Genomic DNA, 13325 nt, shown 5'->3' with positions numbered 1-13325 from the left:
CCCTGCTACATTTATACACTTAGGCTGGCCATACACTATACAATTTTCTTATTCAATTTCCTTTAGATTTACCTTTTCTATGTAGTGCAAGGGCCTGCCTGATTGCATACAAATTGAAAGTGTTTAGGTTTGACCCTATATTACATGGTTTTGGTAAATCTAAAGGAAAGTTGAACAAGAAAATTGTATAGTGTATGGCCAGCCTTATCCCAGCGTTTAACGAATACTTGGAAAGCTTTGGCATAGAAAGATTTGTCAGCACACCTGAACCATCCTAGGACAGCCTGCTTCACTTCGTCATCAGTGCTGAAATGCTGACCTCCGAGGAACTCTTTTGGGGGTCCAAACAGGTGGAAATCCCTCAGAGCGAGGTCTATAAGGGAAATGTGGCAATACCTCTGTGGGCTGAAATCCACCACGGCCGGGATCGTCACTGACAGACATACGGCCATCTTTGAAACATTTACACCATCCAAATGTCTTACTGCAGCCGAGCGTCTCAACACCATACTGTACTTGGAATACTTCAGTAGATATCTGCGGGTTTTACACTTTCGTTCACAAGAAACTTCATCACCACAGGCTGTATCATGCTGGCACTAACACGGTTGTCTGCAATCTGGATTAACAGTCCCTGAAATGGCCCGCAGCGTGTGCCCTACCTATCAGTAAAAGGACACATCACAGTAATAGCATCCCTTTTTATACCTGTAAAATAAAAAGTCCCGGTTTGACTTGAACGCCCCTCGTAGATTTGGATAGAGTGAAGAGGAATTAAAATACCTGTCAGGTTTTAATTGCTGCCTGTGTCCCCAATAATTCACCCTCTTTGCGTTTCCTGTTATCACTGAAAGTAAGAGAAAAACCCAAATTTTGGGTTGCTCCCAGAACAGGAATTGAGGGGAAATCTTTAATTGGGGACATTAGTTCTGGTGATAACAATGGATTCCCTCATTTTGCAGGGAATTCCTCTAACTTCCTGTTTTGGCTATGGGACAGGATGTGAAGGTAAATCTCCCCAAAAGCAAAAATAAATTTAACAGGGATTAAAACTCTCCCTTACTCTATGCAAAATGTAAAAATAGTTTTGACTTCAGTTCTTCTTTAAACCCTGCAGTGCGAGAAAGCTGTGTGTGTGTGTAACCTGAAGCTTTGAAAATGAAAGAAAGAAGCTAATTGGTTGCTATGCACAGCTGCTCCATATTCGGCCTGCTCTAGTTTTAGTAAACACCCCCCAATGTACAGTATGTGGATTTGATAGTAAGGGCCAGTTCACACCGCCCACACACTACACTGCAGTAGTTTCGTATATGGGCAGCTATTTGTTCCATTGAGGGGTTCAGGTACCTGTCCCCACGTCCAGGAGATTGCGGTGCGATCACTCGGGAGGTTCAGCCCCCATCCTCCACCCCCCCCCCCCCCCGGCCGCTGGGCCATTTAGAAAGCACAGCACGCTTCGCAATTTATTCTCTGCTTTGCAGGAACACAGAATCCATCCCTCTTCTCCTGTCAGAATGGCGATCTGCCTTGTTCACATAGGCAGACCACCGTTCTGCCTGACGATCAGCGGGTGCTAGCAGATATCGATTACCTGGCACCCGCCCATCAGTTTCCGCTGTGCGTAAAAGCACGCTGGCATGCATGTGGGCCCCCTATCCGAAAGTGTACTGCCCTGTAGCATTAAAGCTGCTATAGGACTTAAAGTGGTTAGCAACCTGTGACAGGGAGAGGGTAGCGATGGCAAATGTCCTGCTCTGCTACACTGCATACAGAGACGGCACTCTCCCTGTCTGTACACAACTTAGAGTAGCTCTTAACTACCTTCACTTTCATTATCTACAAAGTAGAGGCAATTATTCCTGAATTTGGTGCATTTTAACCACTTAAGGGTCGCCCCGTGCAGATATACTGCGGCAGGGCAGCCCTCCTGCGCAAACTGATGTACCTGTACGTTGGCTTTAGCTCTGGGTCACGCGTGCCGCCGGTGACCTACTCCCGCTGTGATTGGACACAGCGGGAGACAATCAGTGGGTCCGGCGGTCATGATAACCGCCGTGACCACCAATCATTCGGAGGAGAGGCAGAATGGCGGTATGCTTATGTACACAATGAAGATCACCGTTCTGTTACAGAGATGACATCTTGTGTTTCTGCTATGTTAGTAGGCACTCCCTAGAAGCACACAAAGTAATTGAAAAGTCTTTTTTTTTATAAAATAACAACAACAAACATGTTATACTTACCTCCTCTGTGCAGTTGGTTTTGCACAGAGCAGCCCAGATCCTCCTCTTCTCGGGTCGTTCTTCACTGCTCCTGGCCCCTTCCTCCTGTCTAGTGTCCCCCACAGCAAGCAGCTTGCTATGGGGGGTACGTGAGCTGAGCTGCAGCTCCATGTGTCCATTCAGACTCGGAGCGGCTATTCAGCCTCGTCCCCTCTCTCTCCTGATTGGCTGACTGACTGATTGACAGCCACGGGAGCCAATGGTGCCGCAGCTGTATTTCAGTCAATAAGGAGGGAGAGTCCCAGGATGGCCGAAGGACTCATGGACATCGCTGGACAGAGAGGGGGCACAGATAGGTTATTAGGAGGGCTGCTACACCCAGAAGGCTTTTTACCTTAATGCAAAGAATGCATTAAGATAAAAAAAACCCTTCTGACTTTACAACTCCTTTAACCCCCTGATTACCCCTGATGCTAACCCTTTCCCTGCCAGTGTCATTAGTACAGTGACAGTGCATTTTTTTTTAGCACTGATTGCTGTATTCGTGTTACTGTTCCCCAAAAAGTGTCACTTAGTGTCCGATTTGTCTGCTGCAATGTTGCAGTCCCATTAAAAATCGTCGATTGCCACCATTACTAGTAAAAAAATCCATTAAAATATCCCCTAGTTTGTAGCTGCGATAACTTTTGCGCAAACCAATCAATATACGCTTATTGGGATTTTTTTTTTTTTTTAACCAAAAACATGTAGCAGAATACATATTGGCCTAAATTTATGAAGACATTTGACATTTTTTCTTTTGGATATATTTTATAGCAGAAAGTAAAAATATATATATATTTTTTTAAATGGTCTGTATTTTTTTTTTGTTTAGAACGCAAAAGAGAAAAACTGCAGAGGTGATCAAATAACACCAAAAGAAAACTATTTGTGGTGAAAAAAATTAAACATTTTATTTGGGTACAGCATTGCACGACCGCGCAATTGTCAAAGTATCCCAGTGCCGCTACTTTGCAGATTATGCAACCGGAAGTGACGTTTGGAAGAGAACTTAATGCGCATGCGCTGTGTGTTCCAACATGGCCGAAATTCATTCCGATAGAGTTCCTAATGTAACAGAACACAAACATCTTCTTACACCCATGCAAGTCTTACATTTGGCAGTAAACTGACCTTATATACTGAACAACAGTATTATCTATTATTATTGTAATATAGTAAATATAGCGAGTAACCTGCGGGTAGAAGGTGGTGACGGCCATCTTGGTACACCCCGCACTGCTCAGCGAAGGGCTGATTATATAGTGAAATAGACTATCTCACTCGGTCGCAGTGAGTGTCTTTTCACACAGTGGTCCGTTCTGCTCAGCGAGGGATCGATCTGCTGATGCCCGCTGAGCAGGCAGATGACAGCTTCGTCTCTGCTTTGTGAGCTCAGATGGAGGTGTCAGATCCCCGCTGTCCTCTATGGGGAGATCGGATGAGAACGGACCGGCGGTCTGTTCTCATCTGGTCCCATCTGATCCGATCCACCAGACGGATGGAAAATAGAGATTTCACGGACAGGATTGGATCAGAGAGCAGTGGGTGACATCCGCTGCCCCATAGAGGTGCATGGGGCATCCGATCACGTCTGCCTGAGAAACTGACAGGCGGATTGGATCGCCCGTGTGAAAGGACCCTAAAATAGTCTATTTCAGTATATAAGGTGATTTTACTGATAAAATAAATGTAAAGTTCAAGACTTACATAGGTGTATGAAGATGTCCGCCGCTGCTTCCTGCTCTGTCACATTAGGAAACCTACTGAAACGCATAGCGGCCATGTTGGAACGCATTGCGCATTTGCAGTAAGTTGGTCTTGTCCGAACGTCACTTCCGGTTGCAGAATCTGATAAGTAGCGGTATTCTGATAGAACACTGTATTGCAAAAATGACCTGATCAGGAAGGGGGGGGGGTAAATTATCTGGAGCTGAAGTGGTGCTAATATAAACTCCCTGAGTGTGCTGCATGTGTTAGGAAAGTTTCCGGAATGGGTGACGGGGATTTATGGACCTACAGCCGACCATTGTAAGGGGTCAGTAGGGGTTATTGAACGGCCCGATATCTGTCAGAAGCAGAGATGTGACCACATTACAGGGGATTCCTATCACTTCCTCACAGCCTCTGTGCCTGAAACCACTAATAATAATAAGAGAGCAGTCTGTGGAGGTTCTTCATATGAAGGAGAATACCCCTGACAGGACTAGCTGTGTCATGTATAATATGTATATAAGAGCTGGTAGGGGGCGCTGTATTATATTCATATATCTGTTTGTCCCTCCTAGGAGCGCTCAGTGCCCCCCATACCGCGCTCACCTCCCCGGTGTACACACACCTACTCACCTCACACACCTCTTCCACTGGACTCTCTTCTTCCAGACACACCCACTGTGGAAGCCTCCGCTCCACATCACTCAATGCGCTCCGAAGCTGAGCCAATCAGCGCGAAGAATGCGGGCTGTTCACTAGAGGCCGAACTAAGGAAAAGCACTTAAGGTTCCTGCCCGGCGCCTATTATAGGACTTGTGCTGAGGGATTAGCGGAGGCGGTGTGAGGGGATTGCAGAGAGGGATTCTAAACCAGCACTATAATGCGAAACCAGCCTGTGTGTCCTGTGAAGGTGCTGACTGGCTTTAGGGAGATGCTGCAAACACTAGAGGAAGGAGGAATAGGTGCTCGGCGGTAGACTACGCTGTCCTCTGTACGGCTGACATTTTTTTGTGGATATGTCCCTCTTCTGGAGTGTAGGCTCTGTGACAGTTTTAAGTGATATTAAAGAGGTTGTAAACCTCAGAATTAAAAAAAAAAAAACAAACAAACACCCGAAAGATAAGCACATAATGAGCTAGTATGCATTGCATACTAGCTCATTATAAAATACTTACCTTAGAACGAAGCCCCGCAGGGCCAACAGCTCACCTCTCTCACGTGTAATATGTTTGGTCGCCCTTCTTCCGGGTTTGCGGCATCCGGCCATCTGATTGGCTGGAGCCGCGTTGACGTCCCTCCCGCGCATTCGCACGAGAGCAGACGGTCACGGCACGGGGCTCTGAAGGAACTGCACTATCAGCCGTTCCTTCAGAGCGCATGCGCCAGTGACGCCATCGGCTGCATGCAAAGTAAATATCTCCTAAACGGTACATGTTTAGGAGATATTTACAGTACCTATAGGTAAGTCTTATCATAGGCTTACCTATAGGTACAAGTTGTAGAGAAGGGTTTACTTCCTCTTTAACCGCGGCCATACCCCATGAATTCCGGTGTTCTATCAGAATACCGCTACCCATCAGAAAATACAACGGAAGTGACATTGCAAACCAGCTTGATGGAGAAAAAAGGGGGACATTTTTGATGGCAAATACTGACAGTAACTTAGATAGAGGGCTTTTTTTCTCAGAAAATAGGTGCAGGAACTAAATTACAACCCCCCAAAACACTTCTCCCCCCCCCCCCCACACACACACCCTCCAAACCACATCAAATAGTGGGTGTGCGTGACTTTCACTAACAGTGGGAGAGTCTTAAAAGGGCATTAAATACCAGGAGTGCATTATGTACAGAGTTCATGATTAAACACTGAGTGCAGAGTTCAGGGGTGCACTACATTCCTAATTTGGTGGTGCGCTACCTACATAGTGCACAGTTCAGGGGTGCACTACATTCCTAATTTGGTGGTGCGCTACGTACATACATAGTGCAGAGTTCAGGGGTGCACTACATTCATAATTTGGTGGTGCGCTATGTACATAGTGCAGAGTTTAGGGGTGCACTACATTCAAAATTTGGTGGTGCGCTTCGTACATAGTGCAGAGTTCGGGGTAGCACTACATTCATAATTTGGTGGTGCGCTACGTACATAGTGCAGAGTTTAGGGGTGCACTACATTCATAATTTGGTGGGGCGCTATGTACATACATAGTGCAGAGTTCGGGGTAGCACTACATTCATAATTTGGTGGTGCGCTACGTACATAGTGCAGAGTTCAGGGGTACACTACATTCAAAATTTGGTTGTGCGCTACGTACATAGTGCAGAGTTCAGGGGTGCACTACATTCAAAAATTTGGTGGTGCGCTTTGTACATAGTGCAGAGTTCGGGGTAGTTCTACATTCATAATTTGGTGGTGCGCTACATACATAGTGCAGAGTTCAGGGGTGCACTACATTCATAATTTGGTGGTGCGCTACGTACATAGTGCAGAGTTCAGGGGTGCACTACATTCATAATTTGGTGGTGCGCTACGTACATAGTGCAGAGTTCAGGGGTACACTACATTCAAAATTTGGTTGTGCGCTACGTACATAGTGCAGAGTTCAGGGGTGCACTACATTCAAAAATTTGGTGGTGCGCTTTGTACATAGTGCAGAGTTCGGGGTAGTTCTACATTCATAATTTGGTTGTGCGCTACATACATAGTGCAGAGTTCAGGGGTGCACTACATTCATAATTTGGTGGTGCGCTACATACATAGTGCAGAGTTCAGGGGTGCACTACATTCATAATTTGGTGGTGCGCTACGTACATAGTGCAGAGTTCAGGGGTGCACTACATTCATAATTTGGTGGTGCGCTACATACATAGTGCAGAGTTCAGGGGTGCACTACAGAGTGCAGAGCTAATTGATGCGCTACACACAGAGTGCAGAATTCAGCCTTCTTCCACAGCTGCTTATCTCTACATCCTCCATCCACACATCACTTTCACCCCTCTTCAGCTCATACCTCTGTATGCAAGCCCCCCCCCCCCCCCTCGACTGCCCCCATCTTCTTCCCCCTCCTTAAAAGTTCCACCATCTTCCACATGTCTTACTTTTGTTGCTGTATTAGGCTGAAGCACCCAACTGATTTGTACCTCCCCGCACACTGTATGTGGTTCCATCTCTCTCACTTGCAGGGATCATCCAGTGGGGTGTCAGCATCTGCATCTCTCTTGTCCCCATCTTAGGCTCGGTTTACACTGGGGCGGCTTCAAAGTCGCCCGACTCTGAAGCCGCTCCATGCAGCGCGACTTCAGCGTGGCTTGCAAACGACTTCTCTAATAGAAATCAATTCAGGTCGCCCCCAAAGTAGTGCAGGAACCTTTTTCTAAGTCGGAGCGACTTAAGTTGCTCCGATTAGAACGATTCCATTGCACCTGACAAGTTGCCCCAGTGTGAACCGGGACTTACACTCAGTGGTAGCCGCTCAGGAGATCAGATCACTTGTAAACCCAGAAGCCAGCCTTCTGTTTTTACAAGTGATAGTGGAGAGCAGGGAGGAGAGGGCCTGAGCCAGAGGTGGTGGAACTGAGTTCCAGCTGAAAAAAAGCCCTGCTTACATAAGGCCAAGTCTGTAGCAAACATACCTCCCAACCGTCCCTGATTGGCCAGGACCGTCCTGCAAATTGATCCCTGTCCCACGATCCTGGGCAATCAGGGCTGAGTCCTGGAATGCCCGCAGCATGTGCGGGATGTGTTGGTCCCCGCACGCCGCAGGCAACACTTTGCATTGCAGCCGGATGTCTCCAGGGCTGTCTCTGCAGTCACTGTGTACAGAGTACACTGAAGCCACTCCTCCTCTTGCTGTGAGATTTTCCTGTACACAGAGGAGGAGGGGATCACTCTGCCTGATCCAGGATGTCTGCCAGAAGATGGGAGGAGGTACATTACAGGTAACCCTTACACTGCTAGCACCTCATCCCTGGAAGGATCATTCATCTTCTTTTCAACTTCAAGAAAATTGGACTTTAACAGCATTTTAATTTTTAGGAGACAGACACTTATCTGTAATATGTCATGTACTATGTCTCACAGTCTCTTGTACTCATGTCCGCAATCCCCACCAACCTCTGTGTCATGATCACGGTCTCCAACAACCCCTGTATCATGTCCGTAGTCTCTGACAGTCTCTTGTATCATGTCCGTAGTCTCTGACAGTCTCTTGTATCATGTCCACAGTCTCTGACAGTCTCTTGTACCATATCCGCAGTCTCTGGCAGTCTCTTGTATCATGTCCACAGTCTCTGACAGTCTCTTGTATCATGTCCGCAGTCTCTGACAGTCTCTTGTATCATGTCCGCAGTATCTGACAGTCTATTGTAATATGTCCGCAGTCTCTGATAGTCTCTTGTACCATGTCTGCAGTTTCTGACCGTCTCTTGTACCATGTCCGCAGCCTCTGACAGTCTCTTGTACCATGTCCGCAGCCTCTGACAGTCTCTTGTACCATGTCTGCAGTCTCTGACCATCTCTTGTACCACGTCCGCAGTCTCTGACTGTCTCTTGTACCATGTCCCCAGTCTCTGACCGTCTCTTGTACCATGTCTGCAGTCTCTTACAGTCTCTTGTACCATGTCCGCAGTCTCTGACAGTCTCTTGTACCATGTCCGCAGTCTCTGACAGTCTCTTGTACCATGCCTGCAGTCTCTGACAGTCTCTTGTACCATGTCCGCAGTCTCTGACTGTCTCTTGTACCATGTCCGCAGTCTCTGACTGTCTCTTGTACCATGTCTGCAGTCTCTTGTATGTGGGAGGAATTTTGCCCTTTCCTTACCCCTTCACTGTGAGTTACGCACCCCTGTCTCCTGCACTTTTTTTGTTTTGTACTCCTGACTCTTTTTATGCATTACACACTGAAGTTCCCTGCATTCTGTGCATTCTGTAATCCTGGACCCTGCATTCTGTGCATTATGTACTCCTGGACCCTGCATTCTTTTCATTATGTACTCCTGGACCCTGCATTCTGTGCATTCTGTACTCCTGGACCCTGCATACTGTGCATTCTGTACTCCTGGACCCTGCATTCTGTACTCCTGGACCCTGCATACTGTGCATTATGTACTCCTGGACCCTGCATTCTGTGCATTATGTACTCCTGGACACTGCATTCTTTGCATTATGTACTCCTGGACCCTGCATACCGTGCATTGTGTACTCCTGGACCCTGCATACTGTGCATTCTGTACTCCTGGACCCTGCATACTGTGCATTATGTACTCCTGGACCCTGCATTCTGTGCATTATGTACTCCTGGACCCTGCATACTGTGCATTATGTACTCCTGGACCCTGCATACTGTGCATTATGTACTCCTGGACCCTGCATACTGTACATTATGTACTCCTGGACCCTGCATTCTGTGCATTATGTACTCCTGGACCCTGCATTCTGTGCATTATGTACTCCTGAGCCTGCATACTGTGAATCATATACTCCTGGGCCCTGCATACTGTGCATTATGTACTCCTGGACCCTGTATTATGTGCATTATGTACTCCTGGACCTCTGCAGCCGGCGTTATGTATCCAAAACCCGTCACTGGCTGCAGCACTCCCCAACCCCTGTGCTCTGCTTTACATACTCCTGCACTATATACACAATACTGTACTTTATATACTTCTCACCAAACTCTTCATTGTCTCAACAGTTGCTGGTTGCTATGCAGTCCCTGATTATTTTAATGAAGTTCTTCTTTAGGGAAGGCTCAGACAAAGCAATTAAAGCATATTTTATAGGTACAAGGAAGTCGGGGTTTTGTTTAAACATATCCATTAAGCCCCTCCCACTGCTAGGTGCTTGATCACACCCACAATTTACCACGACGTAGCGTGCTACAGGTCTTTTCACTCCTCAAGTGTCCCTCATTCTGAAGTTCAAATGTTGGGAGTTATGGCAAAGCCAACAGAATACTGGCATGTATAAAAAAGGGGATTCACTTCAGAAATAAAGAGATTATTTTCCCACTCTACAAGACTCTGCTCCGGCCACATCTGGAGTATGCTGTCCAGTTCTGGGCACCGGTCCTCAGGAAGGATGTGCTGGAACTGGAGAAAGTCCAGAGAAGGGCAACAAAAATAATTAGGGGAATGGAGGACATCAGCTATGAGGAAAGACTACAAGCACTGAACTTATTCTCTCTGGAGAAGAGACGTTTGAGAGGGGATATGATATCAATGTACAAATACTGTACCGGTGACTAGGGATGATCGAACGGTTCGGGTCCACCATTGGTTCGGCCCGAACATTGGGTGTTCGAGGTTCGGCCGAATTTAGAACTTTTTGCCCAAAAAGTTCGGAATTCGGCAACCAGAACCGACCAAAATGCAATGCTTCAGGAAATGGGCTTTAAAAGCCCGTGATTGGACCAGAACCATTAGCAAAATCCAATTGAGGGGGCAGGAGAATGCTAGGAATGTGATTGGAGTGACTAGGGGGTCCCTAGACCAATCATTAGTGAATACGCCCCCCAGTATATAAGATAGCCCCCGCCATATTCCTAGCATTGTTATACTGGACATGGAAGAGAGTGGAAGCAGTTCTGTTAATTTTACTTTAAAAGTGTCATTTAGCATTTATTAGTGTGAGGAAAGGGATATCTAGTGTAGTTAGAGTGCTCCTTTACACTTAAGTTAGCTTCAAAAATTTAGTTTCTGTAGGCAAAGTGTTAAGTGTAAGGGGACCGTAGTGTAGTGTAGGGTTAACTGACAGTGACTGCTATGGAAGGGTGACAAAACCCTTCCATAGCAGGGTGACCGCTATAGAGAAATGATCATTTCTCTGAGTTGCTTCGGGACAGGAATATGGCTTCTCACCAGCAAGCATTTTTCATGCTGCAGGGGTTGCCACTGCCACTTTTTTGAGGACATGTTTGATGTCAGACATGACATCTGAACATGTGTATAGGGGGTATATATACACATATATGTCTGTATATATACCCCTAGACATATATAGGTGTGATAGTAGCAGAAATATATGCTTGCGCTAATGAAATCATTTACAGTAATATATTTCTGCTACTATCACACCTATATATGGCTAGGTGTCTATATACATATAATTATGTGTGTATATATACCACTATACACAAGTTCAGATGTTTTGCCTGCCTCAAAAGAACCCCAAAAAATGCCAAAAAAAACGCTAGCGTCAAAAAAAAAATGCCCAGGTGTGTTTTTGCTGGCATTTTTTGGGGGTTTTTGGAGGCAGGCAAAACATCAGAACTTGTGCACAGTACCACTATACACAAGTTCAGATGTTTTTCCTGACTGCAAAGAACCCAAAAAAATGCCTGCTATTAAACCGGCAAGGTGTGAAAACTCCTGTGCTGAAAGTGTTCTAATACAAACAATCTTTTTTTTTATGGTTCTGGACATGCTACAGAGCTGAAACATAACATGTACACTTTTTAGACCCCCCCCCAGATACTAAATCAAAAGTCAAAATCAAAAAATCTCTCTTTTTTTTTTTTCAATAATTGGCTTTTTTATCAAATATGACAATTTTTAAGAACTTTTTTTGTGTGATTAATAGTTAATGGGGCATGACCCAGAACCCTAGGGACTTTTTAGGGGCATTTATTGGGTTTTAGGGCTTAAAAATTGTGTTTTTTGATTACCGAAGTTCGGGTCCCATTGATTTCAATGGGGTTCTGAAATCCGGGCCGAACTTTCGGGAAGTTCGGATGTTCTGGCCGAACCGAACTTTTCAAAAGTTCGATCATCCCTACCGGTGACCCTGAGCTAGCTGATGTGATATACAATGTTTCAAATTAATTAAAAGCCAAAAAAACAATTTACATAAACAAAATTGAAAATTGTGAAGTGCTAGTGACAAAAAAATATACTGTGCAGTACAAAAATATATAAATAAAGTGCTGGACAGTGCAATAAATTACCATTAAAGTGCTTAATAATGGCAAAAACACTTATTTTATCTTACAAGAAAATTCCAATATTAAACATGTAAATACATATTTTTGTGAATATATAAATTGGCAAAAAATTATTATAAGTGCTTGTAAGGTGCTTCAGTGGTGGACTGTGATCCAAACAGTTCATGCAAAATAGTGTAGGAATTGATTGCTAATAAATCAGGTGCTCCAGTGAATAGGGGTGGTAATTGATGCCTCTTACCAGATCCTAGTAGGTCACACAGACCTCAAAAGCCTGTGATTCTTTTATCCTTAGTGGATCAGACCATAGGCACACCTTCATTCCACCTGGATTATTTATATGGTTTCCAGCAAAGGATGATTTGGAAAAAATAGTAATAATATGCTCCTTCTCCTCACTCCTCCATTAGTTACCTCACGTAGGTGTATATTAAGCCCATATGCAGGGAGACAGATAAGAAGCCAAAAATAGTGTAATACTGTAGTTTATTTTGAATTACATCAAACATAAAAAGTGGCTGCTTACTTATTGTTGTGCCCACCTGGCACAGGGCAATGCACATCAGTTGCTATGGGTAGTAGTGGGATCGGGGGTGCAGGATCTGCAGTCTCCTGGTCCTCTCCGGTATCCTTCCTATTTTACCCTCGTAGCGTGGCAGCGGTCCGGCGTGCGTTCCGGTGTAATGTTAGAATTCCATACCCCGTGAAGAAACCATACCCTCGTCACTTCCGGTCTGCGCATGCTCAGAGCCCCGGATACGCAATTGAACATCAAAGAATCAGAGAAGTGCGCATGCTCGGTGGGCATGAAATTATCACGGCACTATCTAATGTTATACTTGCGGCGGGTACATTAACCTCCCTGGCGGTATGATTATGTCTGGAATTACATACCAAAAGCGGTACAATTCTTTTCATGGAAATTTGGCGTTATGTATTATAGGCCTATAATTCTTAGTAATTACTGACTTAAACCTGACCAAAACAAGACTCTAGTAGACATCCCAGATAAACACAAACGCATGAATTATAATCGAATCAATAATATTATTTTATTATTTAATATATAATATATATAATAAAATTATATTATTGATTAGATTATAATTCATGCATTATATATTATATATAGATATATGTGTGTGTGTGTGTATATATATATATATATATATATATATATATATATATACATATATATATATATATATATATATATATATATATATATATATATACATATATATATATATATATATATATGCATATATATATATATATATATATATGCATATATATATATATATATATATACGCATATATATATATACCGGTGTATATATATATATATATGCATGTATATATATATATATATATGCATATGCACATATATATGCATATATATATATATATA

The 13325-nt window shown here is 44.3% G+C and overlaps 1 protein-coding gene across 1 annotated transcript in view; it reads right to left on the bottom strand.

Annotated features, from left to right (window-relative positions):
• MIF4GD (MIF4G domain containing) overlaps nucleotides 1–4648 on the bottom strand; it is a 165842-nt gene extending 161194 nt beyond the window's left edge. Inside the window, exon 1 of the mRNA XM_082271914.1 lies at nucleotides 4608–4648. The gene's annotated coding sequence lies outside the window, so the exon portion shown is untranslated. The remainder of the gene's footprint in view (nucleotides 1–4607) is intronic.
• Nucleotides 4649–13325: the final 8677 nt, after the last annotated feature.

The sequence above is a fragment of the Pelophylax lessonae genome (assembly GCF_965119305.1).
Source record: "Pelophylax lessonae genome assembly, chromosome: 11".
Taxonomy (NCBI): Eukaryota; Metazoa; Chordata; class Amphibia; order Anura; family Ranidae; genus Pelophylax; species Pelophylax lessonae.
Note: the sequence above shows the minus strand (reverse complement) of the source record. Positions and strands in the feature narration are given on the sequence as shown.